Genomic DNA, 22,582 nt, shown 5'->3' on the forward strand with positions numbered 1-22,582 from the left:
TGTCCCCGTGTGACTTGATGCTGCTTGTTAATCTGAAGCCGTGGCACGTCAGCATCAACCAAGATCGGTTGTATTTACATGGTCTCTTTTGCAGTTTTCTAGTTCTAATCTTTCAGGTCGATAGATAATGTAACGTAACTCGGCGCCACAATCATAATCCAGTTTACTGAACATTTTACCCTCAGTGATGGCGTCTTTTCTGTGTGGGAATGGAGCACCTGCTCCTCTCGATTTGTCCACGAACTTTCCTTGGCTTTCGGCAGCCCTGATAAACCCTGGGCCATTCTGCCTCGTGACACGTCTCTGTCGCTTGGTGATCGCCACTTGTTGCGTTGGTTGGTTGGTGCTGCCGGGACTGGGCTTGACTCTTCTGAAAGGCGTCTCCTGTAGTACTCGTGCTACGTTGCAGTCGCTTAGACCGAACAAAACCATAAAGAAGCTGAATTTTTGGGGCCATGGAAAGCAGCACCCGCCCAAGATTCTTCGAGACAGCATCGTCCAAAAGCTGACGACCTCATGCCCTGAATCCTGATGGCGGCATCAGTCTGAGCGGCGTCGTCCGGCCTGTTGTTTCGTTTTCTTCGTGTGCTTCGACGAGAGGCAACTATCGACCCGAATTGCTCTGGAACGATGAAGCTGCTTCTTCCAGGCAGCAACTTGCATGTCAGTAGCCACTGTAGCTACTGTTGAAGATTGTAGAATTCTATGCTTGTAACCAAAACATGGAATTGTACAGTTTTCGGCGAAACCTCTGTGTTGTGTAAAGCATACTCTGTAGTGACAAGTCAGATTGATGGAGGTCGAAGAGTCGAGACATCACTGCAACCGGACAGGAGCAAGCAGACATGCCGTGGTCATGGGGATGTCTAAAAATCAAACAAAGTGCATCATGTGATTTTTTTTTAGGTGGACAAGGAAGAATTGAAATATGTTTTTTTCTCTCTTTATCGCAGCAGAGGTGCCTAGATGATTAAACGTTCTTGCAGCTTAAGCTCATGGTGGGCTCGGACGGAGCTCATATAGGATACTTGGGAGAGGTAGAACATGACTTTTTGTGAAATCTGAAATCATTTGATGCGCTCGCATGATTCCACGGTTGGCCGCTCGTCCGTGCGGTGCGGATGTTGGACGGGGAGGTGGTGGCAGCCACTGCCGGACGCGATCACCGTTGCCGACATCCCCGGCAGTGACGGCGAAGCTACCGTACTAGGTAATTTTCGGTATATTTTAATTCCAAATATTACTAGCAATTTCATGATATAAATGAGTGATAATATGTGAATAAAATATGTGCATGTGTTCATGTTATTTTTGGTTAAACCACAATAGAGTTAGAATGTACCCCAAGACGGAATCAGTGCCGGAGGCACCGGTTGCGCCGTTACCAGCTGGAATAGACATGCTATTCGACTGGCCTTGCTCAAAGTAGCCGAACTATGTCGATGCAGGAAGATGTTCGTAGTGCAGTTCCACGAATGGTCACGCCGAGAAGTAGACGAAGTAGTCGTTCCCACGAACGGTCACGCCGGGAGATAGACGAAGTAGTCGTTCAGGGAGCGAGCAGTCGCGTCAAGACGCTCCCCAAAAATCTAATTGCCCGCGTCCCGTGCAGAACCTTCAGCGAGCAAAGTTTCCGGAGGCCTGCTATCGCTAGAGCTGTGCGCGCAGCACTAGCGATGGGAATGGCAGAAAGCAGCTGAGGGAGAAGGGAGAGGTCTCCTAAGCAGGAGTACCTGGATCAAGTGCTGAGGTGAGTGAGGATGGGAGGAGGAGGAGGTGGTTTATATAGGCGTGAAGGTGCCTCAGGTTCAACGAACCTGGACGTCGTAAATGACTTTTATGAGCGGCAGTTATTATGGCTTAGGTTCAACGAACCTGTCCGTCATAAAGAGCCTTGATTGTCCAGTCATTACTGAATTTCTTCTCAGCACATCACGTCCACCGCACCTGCACGTCACGTCCGGCCGGCCGCGCACGCGCACCGCTCGTCCGGCCGGCCAGCCGCACCGCGCCTCGCCTCGGCCACGGCCTCGGCCCGGCTCGGCGAGGCGAGCGAGCGCGCGCGCATGTGGTTCACCGTCCTCCTCTTACCGGCTTCACAAATGGTGTACACGAAGTCCACACTTTAAGTCGGTTGAGATCCTCCTCAAATCCCGGTACGGAATTAAGCAATTGATTCCCTAGCATTTAATAGTGAGCTTTAAATTCTTTTATTGTATTGATTAGAATGAATGGGCCAAGCCCATAATTCCAACAATCCCCACCAAAAAATTCAAGCCATACTAGAAATACCCTCATTCCCTCATTTATATACCAGTATTTGACAGAGACTATTAAGTTGAACTTCCATCTAGGACAAAAGCTACACTTATTCATAACTGTACAATAGACTATGCCTTGAATTGCCAGTCTTGTGCAAACAAGTTTGACCAGAGCCCTATACTGCTACTAGGCTGCAAAAGCATTCCCGCGGATTGGAGCTTATAAGTCATACTCCAGGCCCTTCATGAGTTTCTAGAGAATATCCAGTTCTCATAGACCATGACCAGTAGTTAGACTCATATAGGTGTGTTCCTTTCAGATGTTCTGTAGGACAACATCTTTGTTTCAAGAAAACAACTCATTTGTTCTAAAGAAACCACCTGGAACACATTAAGGTATAGACCAACCTGCCATACAGATTAGAAGAGAAATGTACCTTATATACAGAATGAGCCCTTTTCACAAAGGTTCTCTTCTCAAAGTCAGACTTTAGTTTCTTTCACCATTCTAATTCACGGGATCTCCGATCATATACGATAGGTTTCCACTATAGAATGACTCACGTGGGTCTCAAGCCCAATTCCATAGATGCATTGTCTATCACATTCGTGAAAGACCCTTTGTAAACTGATCTGCCAGATTTTTAGCCGTACGAACATAGTCCAGGGCTATAACTTTGGAGTTTCTCAATTTTCTGACAAATTTCAACCGCCTTTTCACATGTCTAGATGACTTTATGTTATCCTTTGAACTGTTCACCTTGACAATTACCGTTTGATTGTCACAGTTTAATAGAATTGCCGGTAACGGTTTTTCAACTATCGGCAAGTCCATAAGGAGCTCACGAAGCCACTCAGCCTCAACAGTGGCGGTATCTAATGCTGTGAGTTCTGCTTCTATAGTTGATCTCGTTAAGATGGTCTGCTTGCAAGACTTCCAGGAAACAGCTCCACCACCAAGTGTAAACACATATCCACTCATGGCCTTTATCTCATCAGCATCAGAAATCCAGTTTGAATCACTGTACCCTTCTAGTACCCTTGGGTACCCAGTGTAGTGAATTCTATAGTTCATTATTCTATTTAGATAGTGTCGGTGTTTAACCGGCTGCCCACCGTGGGATATACCCAAGGTGGTAAGTTTTGGGTGAGGAGACGCCGAGATCAGGAACTCGAAGGTGCAAGGAACACAAGACTTAGACAGGTTCGGGCCGCACGGAGCGTAACACCCTACGTCCTGTATGGCTTGTATTGCCTTCTGTATAGAATGACCTAATGATCTTCTGTTTTTAGGGGGGTCCCTGACCTCCCTTATATATCCGAGAGGCCAGGGTTACAAAGATGCTAACCAACCCCCTCCGAGGGATCACACCCAAACTGATCTCGAGTAGATCCTCTCCGTATTGGTTAGCTTTATCTCCTATTTAAACGGGATAAACAAGAGATAAACAAAACAAATAAGAGACAAGACGGGCTTAATCTCTTAAACTTCGTAACGTGCCCAGCCCGGTGGCCCCGGGTCTGACAAGCCCCCGAGCTCTTCGTAGCTGAGCACTGCAGGCTTATCGAGTACTTTCGAAGCAGTCTTCGACTTCTTTCTGACGATTCGTCCTGAAGTCCTTCTTCGAGTATTTGCTTGGCTGCATCGAAGCTATGAGGTGCTCATGCCCCGAATTTTATTTCTGATATGGTGTGCGATTGCAAAATCGCACTCCATATGGAGTAGCCCCCGAGCCTTAGGTTGAATCGGAGAATCAGGCTGGGGATCCCGCTTGTCAGTAGTCTTCCTTACCCTTCAAAGAAATTTGAAAAATAAGTAGTCGATGCCACGTACCCCGCAGCCCCCGAGCCTTGAATCCAAATCTCACAAAGTTTGGAGATAAGGGTCCAAAAATCGTGGCATACAGGCTAAACAATGACACGTTAACGAGGAAAACAAAGGGACGGTACAAATGATGTAACTAGACCAAAGATTCGAAAAACCCCTTTTTCCGGGCTTATTAGCCCTGAAAAAATGATTAAGCAAATATGCCATCTAATCAAATCACCAAATGACCCCTCATCTTCGGATTAGTCCATGAAACGGCGCTTGACCTTCAGAACAGTAATTTTCCCCCACTCCGCTGGTTATTTAACCCCGCGATAACTGGAGGGAAAAACCACGCTTTCAATCTGCATTCCATCGAGAACCACCAAATTCCCCAATCCAAACCAAGCGCCGCCGCCTTCCCCCAAGAAGAGCTCCCACCCCGACCTCCCCGCCCCTCTCCCCGCAGCCCCCGAGCATCTCGTGGCCGGCGCATCGGAGATGACGTCCAAGAAGTCGGAGATCGAGGGAGTGAAGAAGGATGCGGAACCAACAACCGCGGAGTGGACACACAGTAAGTGCTCCCTCAACAATCTGAAAAAACTTGTTTCCGAGGGGTTGCTGCAAGAGAAAAATCTCGTCAACTGGCGCCCCTCTTTCCGTGAACCGTTCCCCATGGAGAATGTCGACGAAATCGTCACATTCTACCATTTTGCCGAACGGGGATTGGCCCTCCCCACTTGTTCTTTCTTCCGCGGCCTTCTTTACTACTACGGGCTTGAGCTCCATCACCTCAACCCGAATTCCCTCTGCCACATCTCCATTTTCATCCACTTTTGTGAAGCATTTCTCGGAATTGAGCCCCACTGGGATCTATTCCACTTCCTTTTCCGCTTGAAACCCCAACCGACCACGAAAAAACTCGCTGTGGTAGGGGGCGCCGGCATCCAACTGCGACAGCAGGCCGGCGAAAAATACCTTGCATATAAATTCCCCTCCAACCTTCCTGGGTGGAAATCCCTCTGGTTCTACATCGAGAACCATGCGCCCCCCCTGCCGACGAAGTCGAGCAAACCGCCCGTGGTGAGGGGGGAATGGAACCTTGAACCCTCCGGTATGGAAATGATCCAAGTCAAGGAGCTGCTGGAGGCCATCGACGCACTGAAGAGGGAGGGGGTGACCGGCGCCTCCGTCATGTTCTCCTTTTACAAGCGCCGCGTCCAACCCATCCAACAGAGATGTTGCCTGGGCTTCGAGTACACCGGCCCTGCTGACCCTTCTCGCATGTGCACAGAAGAGGTGCCAGATGAGGTCGCGCTCCAGCGGGTTCAGCGGGTGCTGCTGGACGTGAACGCCGTGCCGTACGTGCCCACCCTGTACTCCGCGCAACATCCGCCCCCGCCGGTAAGTGCTCGACTTCTTGTTGCCGAAGAAATCGACTACTGCGCCGATACTGAACTGAGGGACTTTCCGCAGGGACACTCGGAACTGTACTGCAGCTACCCGCCGCAGCCGGACCTCCCCCGAGCGTATCACCTCCTTCCTTCTGCAGTTACGGCGGCCAAGAGAGCTCGCCTTGCTGCGATCCAGAACCGCAACGATGCCACCGAACGCGGGGTCTCGCCAGCGGGCGAAGAAGCCGAGGGAGGCCCGCGCCCTGTTGCCGCCGTTGCCACCAAGGCGGCTCGCCATGCTGCAGTTCAAGGCAGCAGCGAGTCCACCGGGTGCGTGGGCTCGCAGGCGAGTGAAGGGACCGTGGAGGAACCGCACGGGGACAACTCCTCCGATCAGAGCGTGGAGTTGACCGACGCTCTGCCACCGGTGCCGAAGGGCCAGCGTCAGGTGCGCAAACGCAAGGCTCAAGAAGTCGAGTCCTCCAGGTACGGAATTACTGTGTTGGCCAATTCCAAAGTTTCCATGGTGCTGAGAACTGACAGCATCCCCTTGCAGCCTCCCTGCTCCGCCGCCCGGGACGGAGCCCGAAGGGGTGGAGGCGGGCCCTTCTGCCGCCACGACGGTGACCATCGCCGTGTCGGGGACCCCTCCATCGGCCGATCAGACCCCTCCGTCCGCGGCGGGCGTCCCCCGTCGGGCCTGGCGGGTGAAGAAGGCTGCCAAGAAGAAGTCGACACTGTGAGTTTTGCTTCGATCGCTTGAAAAGCTTGGCCGCGCCTGCGTGAATAACCATGTTGTCGATGTCGCCAGGGCTGCAAGTGCGGTGCGACTCCAGCTGGAACCGGGCAGGGCTGCGGCGCCTGCCTCAGCTGCAGCAGCCCCCGAGCCCTCGGCGCCTGGGGGACCTGTACTCGCAGAGGCGGCCCCTGAAGCGGATGCGGGGCTCCCCGACTTGCCGCCTCCCGAGTCCCAACAAGGTGGGGCCGGGCCCGGTGGCGATGAACAAGTCGTGGCCCCGGAAGCGGATGCGGGGCTCCCCGACTCGCCGCCTCCCGGGTCCAGGCAAGAGGGAGCCGGGCCCAGTGGCGGGGAACAAGTCGTGGCCCCTGGTGCCGCTCCTACCAGTGGTACAGGTACGCGCTTACCCGCCCGCGGCTTGATGTCAGGGTCCGAGGGCAATATGGTGACTACTTCGTATGCTTGCAGGTGTCCAGCCGCCGCCGTCCGGGGATGCCGCCGGGCCCTCGGAGAGTCCCCGTGAGGTGCTGAGGACCGGGTCAGGGTACCAGCACATCATCACCACCGACCTGGTGGATGATCTTCTGCTAACGGCCGAGAACCTGGAGACCTTCAAGAGCACCTTCAAGGAGTTATACAACTTCTCCATGGTAGTACTCGCGTAAAGTTCCGGGTGTGTGCATTGGTGAGTTGTTTAGTACTCATTCTCCTCCTTTGGCGCAGCATGTGATTACCAAATCCCAGAAGAAGTCGGAGAAACTCCGCGCAGTTGTGAGCGACGCGCGGGAGTTAGGTGCCCTGCACAAGCGCATCTCCGAGGAGAAGACGAAGAACTGCTATCTGCAGCGCGAGCTGGACATGCTGAAGCAGGAAAGGACTCGAGAGACCTGGCTGCTCAAGAATGACCTGAAGAACCTTGAAGTGGCCAACTCCGAGCTCCACCAACGGGTCAAGGAGCAACAAGCAGAGTACCAGGAGCAGCTCAAGGCGGAAAAGAAGGCGCACCAAGGTAGGCCCCCGCTTCCCTCGAGTACTTTTCCTTAGTGATTTCACTTGCTTGCTGAAACATCTTCACCACAGAGCTTAGGAAAGTAATAAAACACAAAGAGGAGCTGCTTACTGACGTGAAGAATATGCTGTATCGTCGTACAGATGAAGTCGAAAGGCTGCAGAAGGTGATCGACGACACTGAACGGCAGTTCGTCGACTGCCTTCAGCAAGTCAAAGCGCTGGGCGAGAGGGACGAGCAGCAGCGCAAGGAGCTGGAGGACCTCCAGGGAGCCGCCCAGGAACTGGTGGACATGGTGGACCCGCCCGAAGAAGGCGAGGCCGGCCCGCGGCCCCTGCTGGGACGGCTCCGTGAAGCCCCGAAAAAGATGCTCAAGTTCTTATCCGAAGCTCCAGTCGCTTGCGTAAGCAACGCCCTTGCGTACGTCAAGTCCTTCGTGCCGACCGCGCAGCTGAGCATCTTCGCGCAAGGGATGGCGGCGGACTGCTCGGACGAGCGGTTCGAGGAGTACCTGCAAGAGGCCCAACCTGTAGCATAACAGATTGTACACAATGTACTGCAGGATTAGGGTGTATGAGACACTTAATCATTCTCTTATGTAAATGCTTCCCTTGACATCTCTACGTATTTGCGTGTCTTAGCTGAATTGGGATCCAGGCTTACGAGACTCAAGTAGAGACGCGTCCTTGGGTGCAACGACCCGAAGGGCAGCTAGAATTCGTCTAACAGAGTAGCCACAACTCGATCGAGCGGGTCTAGACCTGTTAGGGAAGAACGCGAGCATCGTCGCGGGGGTGCCGTGCGTAGGGCGAAAAGTTAGGACTAGCTCGAGTGCGGTGACTCTGATTGTAGTCGAAAACGCTCGTGCTTATGAGCGTGCTCCGTAAGCTGGGTGAGACCCAGGCGGACGGATCGAGCTTGTTAGGAGCAGGTGCGGTCGTTGCCGCGTTTTGGCCATTCTTTTGGCAAAAACATGACTGTTCTGAGTGCAGCCACTCATGATGTAGTCGAGGTGGCTCTTTATGCGAGCCTTTCCAACGCGCTGTTTTTTAGCCAGTCGAGCGGATCAACTGAGTTGGACAAGGTGCGACTTCAGTCGCGTGCGACCACCTAAGGTCGTGGCGGAACTCGATATATCGAGGAGTTTTAGCCGGAGCGGATGGTTCGACAAAAAATGAAGTCGATAAGTTGTGAATGTAGTCATAACTTTATTCACGACGAGTAGCCAGCTTACACGAGGGTTTCGCCCGTGGCCGTGGCTGTTGTCGCCGGAGAAGGAGTGTTCAACCCGAATAGTGTGGCTCGAAGCCTCCAATATGGATCGAGGAAAGGAGATCTTCAAGCCCCCGGGGAATTCGGATATCACCGGGCATTTGCTTACGGGTAGAACTTACGCAGGTGTTGGACGTTCCAGGAATTTGGGATGTCCTGGCCTTCGGGGCACTGTAGTCGATACGACCCTGGCCGTGTGACCTGCTTGACGACGAACGGGCCCTCCCACCTTGAGTTGAGCTTGTGTAGGCCAGATTCGTCCTGGATACGACGCAAGACCAAGTCGCCAACACCGAATGACCGCTCCTTGACGTTGCGATCATGGTATCGGCGGATCCCCTGTAGGTACCGGGCTGACTGGACAAGAGCGGTGCAACGAGCTTCCTCTATAGAGTCGAGCTCTAACTGCCGCGCCTCGTCCGCCTCGCCTTCATTGTACATTTCGACCCTCGGGGACTTCCACATGATATCGGCTGGTAAAATGGCTTCGGATTCATATACGAGGAAGAAAGGTGTTTGGCCTGTGGCTTTGGACGGCTGAGTCCGAAGCCCCCAGACTACATGCGGCAGCTCGTGTACCCATTTTCCTCCCTTCTTGCTGTTCTCGTCATATAGCCGCTTCTTGAGGCCGTCGATTATCAAGCCTTTCGCCCGCTCGACTTGTCCATTGGCCCGCGGGTGAGCAACTGAGACATACTTGACTGCGATGCAGGCATTCTCGCAGAATTCCCAGAACTGGTTGGCCGTGAAATTTGACCCCAAGTCCGTGATGATGGTGTTGGGAAAACCAAAACGGTACAAGATATCTGAGATGAAATCAACAACCCGGTCTGGCGTGAGCTTGGCGATTGGCTTGTACTCGATCCACTTCGTAAACTTGTCGATAGCCACCAGCACGTGGGTAAAATCGCCTGGCGCCGTCGTGAAGGGCCCGATCATGTCGAGACTCCAACAAGCGAACGGCCAAGATGGCGGTATAGTGATGAGGCTATGGGCCGGAACATGTGTCTGTTTGCCGAAGAATTGACAATTTTGGCACCTGCGCACGAGATCCTCCGCGTCGGTGACTGCGGTGGGCCACCAGAAACCAGCCCTGTACGCTTTCCCAACCAGCGTTCTTGATGCCGCATGGTTGCCGCAGACGCCTTCGTGAATCTCCCGCAGTATGTCGTGACCGTCCTCCTTCGTGACGCACTTCATGAGAACTCCTGACCGAGCGCCACGCCTGTAGAGCTTGCCTTTGACCAGGGCGAAGCCCTTGCTCCTTCGCGATATGCGTGCCGCTTCTGCGCTCTTGGCGTCGATTCCCGCCGGTAGCCGTTGGTCTTGAATGAAGTCGATAAAGGCCGCTCGCCAATCCTCCCCCAGCATCAGAACCTCTCGGTCGGGTTGTTGGGGACCCGAGTCGATGGTTACCGGCGGAGAAGGCTTGATGGATGGCTGAGCGAGCTCCTGGACGAAGACTCCCGGTGGGACTTGAGCGCGTGTTGACCCCAGTTTGGACAGGATATCTGCACCAACGTTGTGTTCTCGTAGCACATGGTGGACCTCCAAACCGGAGAACTTGCTTTCCAGCTTGCGCACTTCCTGAACGTATGCCTCCATCGTCTCCTTGTTGCAATCCCATTCCTTATTTACCTGCTGAACGACAAGAAGAGAGTCGCCATATACAAGTAGTCGCTTGATCCCTAGTGATATCGCCAAACGAAGCCCGTGAAGCAAGGCTTCATACTCGGCTTCATTGTTGGATACCGCCCACAGGATCTGAAGGACGTATTTCAACTGCTCACCTCGTGGGGAGATAAGCAAGACACCAGCACCCCCGCCGTCGAGCTTGAGGGATCCATCAAAGTACATGGTCCAGTGCTCTGGCTTGTCCACTGGGGTTGGGACTTGATTCTCCCTCCATTCAGCCATGAAATCGACTAGAGCCTGTGACTTGATTGCAGTGCGTGGCTTGAAGTCGATTGACAGAGCCCCCAGTTCCACTGCCCACTTAGATATGCGTCCCGTGGCATCTTGATTATGAAGAATATCCGCCAGCGGGAAATCCGTAACCACAGTGATCTTGTAGTCGTCGAAGTAATGGCGCAACTTCCTTGATGTGATTAAAATTGCATATAAGAGCTTTTGAAATGCTGGGTACCGTACCTTTGACTCGGAGAGGACCTCGCTGATGAAGTAGACGGGCCTCTGCACTCCAAACGCATGGCCTTCTTCGCCTCGCTCGACTACAATAGCGCTGCTGACAACATGGGTTGTTGCCGCAATGTAGAGTAGTAGGTCCTCTTCTGGTAGCGGAGCGGTGAGGATCGGAGGCGACTGGAGATGAATTTTCAGGTCTTGTAGGGCCCGCTCGGCCTCCTCCGTCCATTGGAATCTGTCTTGGCGTTTTAGGAGCTTGAAGAAAGGTAGTCCTCTCTCCCCGAGTCGGGAGATGAACCTGTTCAAGGCCGCCATACAACCTGTCAGCTTCTGCACATCCTTGACTGTGGCCGGAGCCTCCATATCAGTGATGGCCGTGATCTTTACAGGGTTGGCTTCGATGCCCCGGTTGCTGACAATGAACCCGAGCAGTTTCCCTGAAGGTACTCCAAAAACGCATTTGGTGGGATTGAGTTTCCACCGATATCTGCGTAGACTACTAAAAGTTTCTTCCAGATCTGTGATCAAGTTATCGGACTCCCTGGTCTTGATGACCACGTCGTCCACGTAGGCCTCGACGTTCCGGTGCAACTGATCCGCGAAACACATCTGGATCGCGCGTTGGTAAGTTGCTCCCGCATTCTTCAACCCGAAGGACATTGTTTTGTAAGCGTAGGTCCCGTACGGGGTGATGAAGGCAGTCTTGATTTGGTCCTCCTCCTTAAGCGCGATCTGGTGATAGCCTGAGTAACAATCGAGGAAACAAAGAAGGACGCAGCCGGCTGTTGAGTCGACAACTTGGTCAATACGCGGCAGCCCAAAATGATCTTTTGGGCAATGCTTGTTGAGATCAGTGTAGTTGACACACATTCTCCATTCATTATTTTTTTTCTTTACAAGAACGGGATTCGCTACCCACTCTGGATGGATTACTTCTTTAATGAATCCAGCCGCGAGAAGTTTAGCGATCTCTCGTTTGATGGCCTCACGCTTGTCGTGGGCAAACCTCCGGAGGCGTTGCTTTTTGGGCGTGGCCTTCGGGTCTACATTCAAAGCATGCTCGATCAACTCCCTGGGCACCCCTGGCATGTCCGCAGGTTTCCATGCGAATATGTCTCGGTTAGCCCGAAGAAAGCTGACGAGCGCGAGTTCCTATTTGTCGCCTAAGCCCGCGCCAATGACGGCGGTCTTAGACGGATCTCCCTCCTGGAGTTGGATCGACTTGAGGGCCACGCCATCAGTCGACTGGATGCTCGACTTGCTGGCCTTCTTGGAGGGAATTTCCAGCCCAGACTGGGAAAGCTGCTACGCGGCCGCGAGTACTTCTCCCGAAGCATCTGGCACACGAGTAGTCGAAGCATATTGGATCGCCTCCTGGTTGCAGTCATATGACTTCTTCAAGTCGCCACGGAGGGTGAGAACTCCACCGAGCCCTGGCATCTTAAGAAGCAGATAAACATAATGCGGCACTGCCATGAACTTAGCTAGTGCCGGACGACCCAATATTGCATGGTAAGAGGAATCAAAAGTAGCCACCTCAAACTTGATAAACTCGGTACGATAATTCTCCCGCGTGCCAAAGGTGACTAGGAGGACCACCGTGCCAAGCGGGTGCGCCGCATTACCTGGGACGATCCCGTAGAAGGGAGACTTGCTGGGCACCAGCATATCCTTGAAATCCAGGCCCATCTTCTTCAAAGTACTGACGAAGATGAGATTGAGCCCGCTTCCGCCATCGATGAGGACCTTGGTGAGCTTGACCTCCGCCACCACGGGATCCAGAACCAATAGGAACTTACCGGGCTCCGAGAAGCTCGTCCATTGATCGTCGCGAGAGAACGAGATGGGGACCTCCGACCAACGGAGCGGCCGTGGTACCGCCGGCTCGACGGACAAGATTTCACGAAGAAGCAGCTTCTGGTCCCTCCTGGAACCGAAATCCTCATCACCGCCGAAGATAACGTTGACGACCTTCGAGGCATCCTGAAACTTCGGATTACGCCCCTGGTCGTCGTGATCGTCATCCTCGGGTTCTTTGTCGGCAGGCTTCTTATTCTTCTTTCCACCACCGGTGTTACTGAACGTCCTCCGAAGGTGGTAGCAGTCAATGGCGGCATGGCTAGCGCCCGGATGCCATGGGCACTTCTTCTGCAGGAGCTTCTCGAACTCCTCCTGCGTCGTCGACTTCTTGCCCCGCGAAGGACGATCGATAGCCGCGATAACATTATCTGGCTTTCGTTTTCGGAGTGAACCCGAAAAGTCCCGCTGGCTTGTGTCGTTGCGGTTGTCGTTTGAGCGCCGCAAATTATTATCTTGACGCCGCGGGAACCGCTCCCGCATCTTCTCCTCTTGTTCGGACCAATCGTGCATCATGTCACGAAGGCCCGCAACAGTCTTTGGCCTGTTCCGCCCGAAATCCCTGTAGATGCTGGGGTCGGTGATGCCATTGTAGAAACAGTCGATGATGTCTTCTTCCGAGATGTTCGCGATAGTGGCGCGGACGTCGAAGAAGCGACGCGTGTAGGATCGCAGGAGCTCGTTGCGTTCTTGCTTGCACTGGGCAAGATCTTGTCGAGTTCCTGCACGAGCGATCGCTCCCTGGAAATTGTCGATGAAGACTTTCTTAAGCCGTTCCCAGGAGTCGATTGTGTTGCTGCCGAGGCTCTCCAGCCAAGTGAGCGGCGCAGGGTCCAAAGCCATCGGGAAGTAGACGACTTTGGTGATATTTGAGCCCCCTGCGACGTCAATGGCCGTAGAGTAGCAACGAAGCCACTGCTGGGGAGCCTGCTTGCCGTCGTACTTGGTGATGCCGATCGGCTTGAAGCCCTCCGGGTACTTGTAGCTGCTGAAACGAGTGGAAAAAGCAGGAAATCGATCGCTACAATCAGTACCTTCATTCTCGACTTCTTCACGGGTCTTGCGCCTGGAAGAAATCACGGTGCGCGCATCGCGGCCTTCATTGATGTGTTGACGCAGATCCTCCGGAGGGAGTCGATGATGGGCTTGTCGTGGCTGACCCCCTTGCGGTGGCTGCTGCCTCCCGCCAGGGGTCTGGCTCCCGCAAGCGTTGTCGTTGCTGGGTTGACGTCGAGGACAGCCGCCAGCCGCTCGGCTGTGGTTCTGACTTCGACTTTCACCCACACGCTCCTCCCTGATGGTAAGCGCCGGGTTGTGTTGATCCAACTGGATCCAAGCCCTCTGCGCGTACAAGAGTGCTTGACGTACCTCCGGGTCATGGCTGCGCTCGAGGATAGCCGTAACCCTGGCGATGTTGGCCACCGGAGTCCGAAACCCCCGTTCGCTGACGGCGGCGAACTCAGGATCGAGCTCACGATGCATAGATCTCCTACGCTCGTTGGCCCTCCTCCGCCGGATTGTGCGGGCCCTGTTTCTGGCCCTCCGCGCTTCACGATCGGCGTCGTTTTCGTCGCCGACGTTGGCTGTGATCTCATCCTCGGAGACTGCTTCAAAGTTGTCGATGGGAAAATCCCCATCGTCCTCGCCTTCTTCGGCCATCAGCACCTGGCGGGATGAAAGCTCATGAGAACTTTCGTCGACTAGTTCGGTCGACCCCTCAGCCTCGGTGGCCAACGGCCTGCCTTCTTGAAAAGGCAAGGGCTCGAGGTGGGCCACGAGTCGGCCCTCTGCCTCGAGTAGTTTGGGGGGCGTCATGCCCCTCCAGTACACCACGTGCCCCTCCGGCAGGGGGGTGATCACCAGATCACCGGTACCGGGACAACCCGAAGCCCCCCGACACGCGGTGGCCTCAAGCTTTTCGGTCTGGAGTAACAAGTCTAGGTCCTTCTCAGACATGGAGAAGGACCCAGAGTCGTGAGCCTCCTGAAGGTTAGTGGCCAAATCGCACAAACCGAGTTGATATCGGCTGTGCTGGTCCCTAGATTGGAACGAATCCAAACCAGGGGGAGTTGACACAATACCAGAAGAAGTCGAAGCTAGATCGGACTCCAACTCGATCTGTGCTGCGGAAGCGTGGAGCGGCAAGTTGTCGAGCCCGTCGACGAACTTGTCAAGGTTGCTGCGGAGATCCGCAGCGGAGGTTTTTGGCTTCATGTCGACGAGGAATCGCCGGAAACTGCCCGCACCATCTGCGATGCAGACCCATGAACCAAAAACGAACGTCGTGCCCTGAGAGGGAACTGATCTGATGAATCCGAACGATGCCATCGAGCTCGCCGGTGGATCTTCGACGTGCCCCCCTACCTGGCGCGCCAGCTGTCGGTGTTTAACCGGCTGCCCACCGTGGGATATACCCAAGGTGGTAAGTTTTGGGTGAGGAGACGCCGAGATCAGGAACTCGAAGGTGCAAGGAACACAAGACTTAGACAGGTTCGGGCCGCACGGAGCGTAACACCCTACGTCCTGTATGGCTTGTATTGCCTTCTGTATAGAATGACCTAATGATCTTCTGTTTTTAGGGGGGTCCCTGACCTCCCTTATATATCCGAGAGGCCAGGGTTATAAAGATGCTAACCAACCCCCTCCGAGGGATCACACCCAAACTGATCTCGAGTAGATCCTCTCCGTGTTGGTTAGCTCTATCTCCTATTTAAACGGGATAAACAAGAGATAAACAAAACAAATAAGAGACAAGACGGGCTTAATCTCTTAAACTTCGTAACGTGCCCAGCCCGGTGGCCCCGGGTCTGACAGATAGCGCATTATTCTTTCAAGATCCTTCCAATGATCATTTACCAGGCTTGAAACAAACCGGCTCAATTTGCTTACAGCAAACGAGATGTCAGGTCTCATAACACTCGCTAAATACATCAATGAACCAATGATCTGAGAATATCTCAGCTGATCTTGCATTATCCTTTTGTTCTTCCTAAGAATTAAACTGGCATCATATGGTGTTGAGACAGGTTTATAGTCGCTATAACCAAAACGACTTAACACTTTCTCCACATAGTGAGACTGTGTAAGAATCACCCACCATTGCTCTTTTTTACCAGTTTTATATTAAGGATAACATCAGCTTCTTCCAGATTCTTCATCTCAAAACTTCGAGATAAAAACTCTTTGACTTCCTTAATCAAATTAAGACTAGTGACAAAGATCAGTATGTCATCCACATACAAGCATAAAATCACTCCTTCAGCCCCACCATAGCGATAGTACACACATTTGTCAGCTTCGTTCACAATAAATCCAGCAGATGTCAAAGTTCTGTCAAACTTTTTATGCCACTGCTTAGGCGCTTGCTTGAGACCATATAAAGATTTAAACAATTTACAAACCATTCCTTCTTGACCCTTTGATACAAACCCATCCGGCTGATCCATATAGATCTTATCTTCTAACTCTCCATTAAGGAAAGCCGTCTTAACGTCCATCTGATGAACGAGAAGACCATAAGAGGCTGCCAGGAAAAGTAACACTCGAATTGTGGTCAATCGGGCAACTGGTGAATAAGTGTCAAAGAAATCTTCTCCTTCTTTTTGGGTATAACCCTTGGCTACAAGCCTAGCCTTGTACTTTTCAACAGTACCATCTGGCCTAAGCATTTTCTTGAACACCCACTTGCATCCAACCGGTTTACATCCATAAGGACGTTCAACGACCTCGCAGGTTCCATTAGACATAATAGAATCCATCTCACTCCTCACTGCTTCTTTCCAATAGTCAGCACCAGGAGATGAATATGCCTCTTCAATGGTTCTGGGTGTATCATCTATGAGATATATAATGAAATCATCACCAAAAGACTTTACAGTTCTTTGTCTTTGCTCTTTCTCGGAGCATCATTGTTATCCTCCTCAGAATTTTCCACAAGTGTATGTTCATTGTGTTCTATCGGCTCAGTAGAGCCATCATTCTCGATGAACTCTTGCCTAGATGAACTTGTTTCATCTCTCATGGGAAAAATATTTTCAAAAAATATAGCATCTCTGGACTCCATTATAGTACCAACATGCATGTCAAGTACTGCAGATTTCACTATTAAAAATCTATACCCAACACTGTGAATAGCATAACCTAGAAAGATACAATCCACAGTTTTAGATCCAAGCTTACGTTTCTTGGTTATTGGCAAACTCACTTTTATCAAACAACACCATGTATGTAAGTATGAAAGTGTTAGCCTTTTCTTCTCCCATTCCTCGAATGGTGTTATCTTTTTATTCTTTGTAGGAATACGGTTTAGGACATGACATGCAGTCAATATAGCCTCACCCCGCCATTTCTTGGAAAGTCCTGCTGTATCTAATATAGCGTTAACCAAATCCGTTAGAGTGCGGTTCTTTCTTTCGGCAACCCCATTTGACTGAGATGAATAGGGAGGCATCCTCTCATGAATAATACCATGTTCCTCGCAGAATAAAGTAAATAAATTTGAGAAATACTCGCCACCACGATCTGATCTGACTTTTTTGATCTTTCTCTCAAGTTGGTTTTCTACTTCAGCTTTATAAATTTTAAAGTAGTGTAAAACTTTATCTTTTGACTTCAATAAATAGATGTAACAAAATATAGTACTATCATCAATCAAAGTCATAAAATATTTTTTACCACCTTTTGTCAACACTCCATTCATTTCTCATAAATCGGAATGAATTAATTCTAAGGGTGCCAAGCTCCTTGCCTCCACGGTCTTATGAGGCTTACGAGTTTGTTTTGATTCAACACATACATGACACTTACAATTTTTGACAAAAATAAACTTTGGAATTAAACTCAAATTAGCTAAGCGCATCATACAACCAAAATTAACCTGACAAAGCCTCGAATGCCAAATATTTGTTTCATCAACGTTAATAACATTATTTGCAACTTTATTACAAACATCTGACAAAGAAAGACGGAACAAGTTTCCGCTTTCATAACCCTTTCCAACAAAAGTACTAAACTTAGACAAGATACATTTATTAGACTCAAAGACTAATTTAAAACCATCTCTACACAGTAGAGAGCTGCTGACTAGATTCTTCTTGATGATGGGGATATGCTACACGTTCTTCAGCTGCACGGTCTTCCCCGAAGTAAACTTCAGATTTACCGTACCAATACCAAGAACACGCGCATGCGATCCGTTCCCCATCAGCAAGGAGGAAGTCCCGCTGGTCTGGTAAGAAGAAAATAAAGAAGCATAAGCACAAACATAAATATTAGCACCAGTGTCAACCCACCATTCAGGTGAACCAAAGACTGAAAGAACTGTAGGTAATAAATTACCGTACCCCGATATTCCTCCAGACTCGCTAATAACCATGTTGGCAGAGTCGTTGCCTTTGCGGTTCGGACACTTTGCAGCAAAGTGTTCCGTACTGGCGCACACATAGCAAGCTCCCTTCTTCTTCTTCTTCTTCTTCTTCTTCTTAAAAGTGGTTGTCTGCTGAGTCTTTGGTTGGTTCTGCGGTGGTTTTTTCTTGTTCTTGTGGGAGTTGTTCTTCTGAACAAGATTGGCGCTAGAAGCACCAACAACTCCTTTCCCACGTATGTCCTTTACTCTCGCCCTCTCCTCAACATCAAGAGTCCCTATGAGTCCATCTATGGTGAACTTCTATCTCTTGTGTTTTAGAGAAGTAGCAAAGTCCCTCCAAGAATGTGGCAACTTAGAGATTATACCTCCGGCCACAAACTTATTGGGTAACACACATGGGGACTCTTTGCTGCAATTTTTGAGATCTTTTGCAAATTTCATGAGCCCGTTCCACCACAGAACGGTTTTCGACCATCCTATATTTAAGGAACTGGTCCATCATATACAACTCACTACCGGCGTCAGACACTCCATATTGAGCCTCAAGAGCATCCCACAACGCTTTGCCAGTTGGTAGCCGGATATAGGAATCCACCAGGTTTTCACCGAGAACACTAATGACCAAGCCTCGAAAGAGGATATCACCCTCATCGGACGCACTCCCTTCCTCTGGAGTGAACTGTTCAGGCTTACCCTCTTTTACATGGATCACTCTCGATAGTGTTAACTATAGTATAAGCCGCTCTTGCCAATGTTTGTAATTAGAACTATCAAAAGGTGGTGGTTTGATTGATGCAGCAAAACTAGATACCAAAAGCTTATTAACAAATTCAGGTTTTTGGATTGTTAGAAAACTAGGCAATTTTTGGTATATTTTAATTTCAAATATTACTAGCAATTTCATGATATAAATGAGTGATAATGTATGAATAAGATATGTGCATGTGTTCATGTTATTCTTAGTAATAAATATGAACAAAGAGTTAAACCACAATAGGTTTAGAATGTACCCCAAGGCGGGACCAGTGCCGGAGGCACCGGTTGCGCCGTTACCAGCTGGAATAGACATGCTATTCGACTGGCCTTGCTCGAAGTAGCCGAACTATGTCGATGCAGAAAGATGTTCGCAGTGCAGTTCCACGAACGGTCACGCCGGAAAGTAGACGAAGTAGTCGTTCCCACGAACGGTCACGCCGGGAGGTAGACGAAGTAGTCGTTCCCACGAACGGTCACGCCGGGAGGTAGACGAAGTAGTCGTTCCCACGAACGGTCACGCCGGGAGGTAGACGAAGTAGTCGTTCCCACGAACGGTCACGCCAGGAGGTAGACGAAGTAGTCGTTCAGGGAGCGAGCAGTCGTGTCAAGACGCTCCCCAAAAACCTGATTGCCCGCGTTACGTGCAGGACCTTCAGCGAGCAAAGGTTTCGGAGGTCTGCTCTCGCTAGAGCTGTGCGCGCAGCACTAGCGATGGGAATGGCAGAAAGCAGCTGAAGGAGAAGGGAGATGTCTCCTAAGCAGGAGTACCTGGATCAAGTGCTGAGGTGAGTAAGGATGGGAGGAGGAGGTGGTGGTTTATATAGGCGTGGAGGTGTCTCAAGTTCAACGAATCTGGACGTCATAAATGACTTTGATGAGCGGCAGTTATTGTGCCTTAGGTTCAACGAACCCGCACCGCCCGGCCGGCCACGCCGCGGCCGCGGCCTCGGCGAGGCGAGCGAGCGCGCGCGCGTGTGGTTCACCGTCCTCCTCTTACCGGCTTCAAAAATGGTGTATACGAAGTCCACCTTTAAGTTGGTTGAGATTCTCCTCAAATCCCGGTACGGAATTAAGCAATTGATTCCCTAACATTTAATAGTGGACTTTAAATTCTTTTATTGTATTGATTAGAATGAATGGGTCAAGCCCATAATTCCAACACCATCCCGCGCGCGGAGTCGAACACAGGAACATGAAGCCTGGATCGCTCCAGCGTGGAGGAGAAACAGCGTGTCCCTCCAGGGCACCTGCTGTCCGCCAACGCCGCAGTGTTGCTGCCGGCGGCGGAAAACAAGGCGGTCGCTCGCGCGGCCGCGGCGTGAAACGGGGGAAGGGGGGGAGCGGGGCCGGTTGGCGCGGCCGCAGGGACGATCGCCGGTAGACGTGGGGTAGCGCCTTGACATGGCGCCGTGTCGTGCGACCGGCGGTGGCGAATCGGGACAGCGCGCCGCCGGCGAGCAGTGCAAGCGGCAGGCATCAGGGCCGCCACCCCGGCGCGACCCCGGACGGTAAATCATTTACCGTCCGGGGTCCGGAGTCATCTGAGCCGCTGGAATTACTCCGAGGGGCTCATCGCCGGCGGCCGACGCTCCCGGCTCCTCGCTGATGGCATTTGGCCATGACTTGACCCACGGCTGGCCGCGCCGACTAGGCCGGCGCCGGGTCTCTTGGCTTGCCGGGTCGGTCGCTAGTGGCGACACGATTTGTGCTCACCAGCTGTGCGCGTGCGGGGACGGGGACGGCGACGGACAGCCCGGATAAGCTATAGGTTGCTCCACGGACAGCGATCGCCCAGCTCGCGCGCACAAATCCAACTCCGGCTGCTGCTGGCTGCTACTCGAGTGTGGCCGGCTCGTCGCCGTAGCTCGCCGCACGGCACGACTCCTGACAGCCCCGCCCTTGAAAAAGACCTGTCTAACTCTATTCTGTTGGCTAGTAGACCGGCGCAGGATTGCCGTTGCCGCATCGGGCCGTCGATGATCACTCGGCTGTCGCCCATCAGTCGCCGGGTCCAGCTGCTACTGAACCATTGCATCTGCCGCTTGGAGTTCATGTAGCTAGCCTCTGCGACGACGACCAGGCGCGTGACGGCACACTGCAACAACCTACTTGCCGGGCAGTCTCCGTAGCTAGCCTTCTTCACTGCACTTGCAACGAGCAGACTACTGTGTACTGCTAATCTGCCGATCTGTCTCCTGCTGATTGCTTCGTCAGGTTTCAGTTGTTGTATCAGGCTGTGATTTCCTTTTCCTTGTGTCGCTAATGGTTCGTTTGCTTCACGCGAACTCCATTGATGAGAAAAAAGCATTACCGTCGGCTAATGCTGCCAACCCAGCAGCAGCGGCATTCCAGATGCTGCTGGCATTAGTAAAAGGTGATTATTAGCGTAGCCAACCCCACATGCAAATGCTGATGGGGCAGCGCCAAAACGAGCAGCCCGGGGGACGGGCAAGCAAGGAATCGGAGCACACATGCCATGATGGCGCCCGGAGCAAAGGGGGCCACGGCCAAGCCGACGGCGCCTCGCCATCCGCCGGTGGCCGGTCCACCCAAAGAGACCGGACCAGAGCAGATAGACCACCATGCCGATGCCGGCGACCGACCTCGCCACTCATCGCCATGGACGGGTGCACCGGCGTTCAGTTCAGCAGGCATCTTGACGCCAAAGCATCGTCCATCCATTCGGCATTTTCCTCCCAATCATAGCCCTGCATCATCATCATCATGCCGGCAGGATCCGATTCGATCGATCCGGCAGGAACGCAGCACGAACAGACCACTGAGATATCGACCGAGGCAAAAAAAAAATCTCGTTTTTTAAACGCCTGCAAATCCTGCAGGGGCCCCGCGTCCCGGATTTCAAATTCAGAGACCTTGACTGCTGACTGCTGCATTAGCAATAGCATTACCCTTGTCAGTTGTCACCACTCACCACTGAGCCGTGCTTATCCCGGAACTTTGCTTCGGCGAAATCCATTGGCACGCCGATCGCTTTCACCGAGATCTTCTCTTCTCCCATCAGCACAGTGACCGACCTTGAATTAGTAAACAAACCAACAACCAAAATAAAGCCTGAAATGAACACACCACACCAAAAAATCACTATTGGGTATCCACTCGCATCCTTAACTATACAGGAGAATGGTCGAGTCCATCCATCGGCGTGGATTAGTGAGTGGTAATGATGATGGCCATTGTCTAAAGAGGAAGGAAGAAGGGAAGAAGATGGAAAGAGAAGGGCCACGCCATGCACGATCGCACCGCCCATGGAAAGATAAGAGCCCCACCACCATCCGCTTTTATCATCACCATAGTTGTTGCTCCGCGCCCAAGTGATGGGGATGCCTGCCAGGGCCCATCAAGAATTCATCACGGCGCAAAATTAAAGCACGCCCTCCATTATAGTACTAGTTTCGAATTCGAATTTGAAAGTGATGTGCGCTTAATTTGAGGTTAGATGGTGTCGGTACATACAGACAGTGATGCCTCCTACTAGTTTGTCCAGCCCGAGGAGCGCGAGGTTATCCGTAACTACGCGCTAAGCTTCTGGGCAACAAGGCGTACGGCCCGGGCCTGATGGTTGGGGGCACGGTCTCCGGACCTCCATCCACGCCCTGGCAGGTCCGGTGCCTCTGCGTGCCCGTAAGGAAAATGTACTCAGGAACGGCTGTCACGAGGCCGGACCACCGCGGGGTGGTACTGGGCCCCCACGTGAAGAGGCCGAACCCCCAGGGACCTGAGCGCCTAGGCCTCCCAGGGGGCCCGGACCTCCTATCCCTCCCGGGAGGAGGTCCGGTGCTGCCACGTGTCCCTGTGGGAGCGCCTAGCCGACATCACGGTAAGCCCGCCAGTTACCGAGACGGCGCGTCATGTCACCGCGCCGCGTGCGTGGGCAAGGGACGAATAGTCACATCACAACGCCGCACGCGTGAGCAAGAAATCATTATGACCTGCTACAGGAAGGCCACGGCGTCCAC

Source organism: Panicum hallii, chromosome 7, assembly GCF_002211085.1.
Source record: "Panicum hallii strain FIL2 chromosome 7, PHallii_v3.1, whole genome shotgun sequence".
In the NCBI taxonomy this organism is placed as follows: Eukaryota; Viridiplantae; Streptophyta; class Magnoliopsida; order Poales; family Poaceae; genus Panicum; species Panicum hallii.